The sequence below is a fragment of the Triticum dicoccoides genome, chromosome 5A (genome assembly GCF_002162155.2).
Source record: "Triticum dicoccoides isolate Atlit2015 ecotype Zavitan chromosome 5A, WEW_v2.0, whole genome shotgun sequence".
Classification (NCBI taxonomy): domain Eukaryota; kingdom Viridiplantae; phylum Streptophyta; class Magnoliopsida; order Poales; family Poaceae; genus Triticum; species Triticum dicoccoides.
Window position 1 is genome coordinate 35926021 of NC_041388.1, and position 4059 is coordinate 35930079.

A 4059-nucleotide genomic window follows, 5' to 3' on the forward strand; every position below is an offset into this window, starting at 1 on the left:
ATATATATATATATATATATATATATATATATATATATATATATATATATATATATATATATCCTCCCAAATTACTAAACTCACAAATTAATCACTATATAAAGCATTGCAAGAGCTAATCCAGCAATGAGAGATGAAAGGACAAAGTTGCTGACCTTTGTGATCATTTGAATGGATGGGGGCCTTCAAATCTTGACAAATTTTGGGCAAAATGTGTGATGAGCTCGAGAGGAAGAGGGGAAGAACAGAGAGGAGAGGGGAAAGGGGAAGAACAGAGCGAGCTCGGGTGGACGAAGGGTTTATGTAGGACGACCTTTAGTACTGGTTCGTGCCAAGAACCGGTACTAAAGGGGCTAGAGGGGCCCCATTCTGACAACATCCTGCCACCACTCTCATTAGTACCGGTTTGTGGCACGAACCGGTGCTAAAGGTTCGCCACGAACCAGTACTAATGAAAGCGGCCCGGCTAGCCGTTGGAACCGGCAATAATGTATACATTAGTGCCGGCTCAAATACAAACCGGCACTAATGTGCTTCACGTTTGACCCTTTTTCTACTAGTGAAAAGCCATTGCTTTGCATTTGGTTATGTCATAGCAATTAAGTGCTCAACTAGATCCCCATCGACCAGTGCCCACACACATCTAGGTGTAGTACATTCTAACAGGGAGTGGCGCCAAGAATCCTGCTACCTCTTGAGCACTGCGTCGGTTTCCCTTGAGAGGAAATGGTGATGCAGCAAAGTAGCGTAAGTATTTTCCTCAGTTTTTGAGAACCAAGGTATCAATCCAGTAGGAGGCTACGCACGAGTCCCGCGCACCTACACAAACAAATAAATCCTCGCAACCAACGCGATAAGGGGTTGTCAATCCCTACACGATCACTTACGAGAGTGAGATCTGATAGATATGATAGGATAATATTTTTGGTATTTTTATGATAAAGATGCAAAGTAAAGTAAACAAAATAAAAACGGCGCAAGAAATAGCTTGTTGTCAGGAGATTAATATGATGGAAAATAGACCCGGGGGCCATAGGTTTCACTAGTGGCTTCTCTCAAGAGCATAAGTATTTTACGGTGGGTGAACAAATTACTGTTGAGCAATTGACAGAATTGAGCATAGGTATGAGAATATCTAGGTATGATCATGTATATAGGCATCACGTCCGAGACAAGTAGACCGACTCCAGCCTGCATCTACTACTATTACTCCACACATCAACCGCTATCTAGCATGCATCTAGAGTATTAAATTCATAAGAACAGAGTAACGCCTTAAGCAAGATGACATGATGTAGAGGGATAAATTCATGCAATATGATAAAAACCCCATCTTGTTATCCTCGATGGCAGCAATACAATACGTGCCTTGCTGCCCCTACTATCACTGGGAAAGGACACCGCAAGATTGAACCCAAAGCTAAGCACTTCTCCCATTGCAAGAAAGATCAATCTAGTAGGACAAACCAAACTAATAATTCGAAGAGACTTGCAAAGATAACCAATCATACATAAAAGAATTCAGAAGATTCAAATATTGTTCATAGATAAACTTGATCATAAACCCACAATTCATCGGTCTCAACAAACACACCGCAAAAGAACATTACATCGAATAGATCTCCACAAGAGAGGGGGAGAACATTGTATTGAGATCCAAAAAGAGAGAAGAAGCCATCTAGCTAATAACTATGGACCCGAAGGTCTGAGGTAAACTACTCACACATCATCGGAGAGGCTATGGTGTTGATGTAGAAGCCCTCCGTGATCGATGCCCCCTCCGGCGGAGCTCCGAAACAGGCCCCAAGATGGGATCTCATGGGTACAGAAGGTTGCGGCGGTGGAATTAGGTTTTTGGCTCCGTATCTGGTAGTTTGGGGGTACGTAGGTATATATAGGAGGAAGGAGTACATCGGTGGAGCAACATGGGGCCCACGAGGGTGGAGGGCGCGCCCAGGGGGGTAGGCGCGCTCCCTAGCTCGTGGCTTCTTGGTAGCTTTCTTGACATAGGGTCCAAGTCCTCTGGATCATGTTCGTTCCGAAAATCACGTTCCCGAAGGTTTTATTTCGTTTGGACTCCGTTTGATATTCTTTTTCTGCGAAACTCTAAAATAGGCAAAAAACAGCAATTCTGGGCTGGGCCTCCGGTTAATAGGTTAGTCTAAAAAATAATATAAAAGTGTATAATAAAGCCCAATAATGTTCAAAACAGAAGATAATATAACATGGAGCAATCAAAAATTATAGATACGTTGGAGACGAATCAAGCATCCCCAAGCTTAATTCCTGCTCGTCCTCGAGTAGGTAAATGATAAAACAGAATTTTCGATGTGGAATGCTACTTGGTATAATTTCAATGTAATTCTTCTTAAATGTGGTATGAATATTCAGATTCGAAAGATTCAAGACAAAAGTTTAATATTGACATAAAAATAATAATACTTCAAGCATACTAACTAAGCAATTATGTCTTCTCAAAATAACATGGCCAAAGAAAGTTATCCCTACAAAATCATATAGTCTGGCTATGCTCTATCTTCACCACACAAAATATTTAAATCATGCACAACCCCGATGACAAGCCAAGCAATTGTTTCATACTTTTGAGGTTCTCAAACTTTTTCAATCTGCACGCAATACATAAGCGTGAGCCATGGACATAGCACTATATGTGGAATAGAATGGTGGTTGTGGAGAAGATAAAAAGGAGAAGATAGTCTCACATCAACTAGGAGTATCAACGGGCTATGGAGATTCCCATCAATAGATATCAATGTGAGTGAGTAGGGATTGCCATGCAATGGATGCACTAGAGCTATAAGTATATGAAAGCTCAACAAAATAAACTAAGTGGGTGTGCATCCAACTTGCTTGCTCATGAAGATCTAGGGCATTTTGAGGAAGCCCATCATTGGAATATACAAGCCAAGTTCTATAATGAAAAATTCCCACTAGTATATGAAAGTGATATCATAGGAGACTCTTCATCATGAAGATCATGGTGCTACTTTGAAGCACAAGTGTGGTAAAAGGATAGTAACATTGTCCCTTCTCTCTTTTTCTCTCATTCATTTTTTTATTTGGGCCTTTTTTTATGGCCTCTTTTTTTTCGTCCGGAGTCTCATCCCGACTTGTGGGGTAATCATAGTCTCCATCATACTTTCCTCACTTGGGACAATGTTCTAAAAATGATGATCATCACACTTTTATTTACTTACAACTCAATACTTAGAACAAAATATGACTCTATGTGAATGCCTCCGGCGGTGTACCGGGATATGCAATGAATCAAGAGTGACATGTATGAAAGAATTATGAACGGTGGCTTTGCCACAAATACAATGTCAACTACATGATCATGCGAAGCAATATGACAATGATGGAGCGCGTCATAGTAGACGGAACGGTGGTAAGTTGCATGGCAATATATCTCGGAATGGCTATGGAAATGTCATAATAGGTACGTATGGTGGCTGTTTTGAGGAAGGTATATGGTGGGTATATGATACCGGCGAAAAGTGCACGGTATTAGAGAGGCTAGAAATGGTGGAAGGAAGAAAAGTGCGTATAATCCATGGACTCAACATTAGTCATAAAGAACTCATATACTTATTGCAAAAATCTACAAGTTATCAAAGCAAAGTATTACGCGCATGCTCCTAGGGGGATAGATTGGTAGGAAAATACCATCGCTCGTCCCCGACCGCCACTCATAAGGAAGACAATCAATGAATAAATCATGCTCCGACTTCATTACATAATGGTTCACCATACGTGCATGCTACGGGAATCACAAACTTCAACACAAGTATTTATCAAATTCACAACTACTCAACTAGAGCATAACTTTAATATCACTACCTCCATGTCTCAAAACAATCATCAAGCATCAAACTTCTCTTAGTATTCAAAACACTCATAAGGAAGTTTTTACTAATCTTGAATACCTAGCATATTAGGATTATTTAAGCAAATTACCATGCTATTTAAGACTCTCAAAATAATCTAAGTGAAGCATGAGAGATCAATAGTTTCTATAAAACAAATCCACCATCGTGC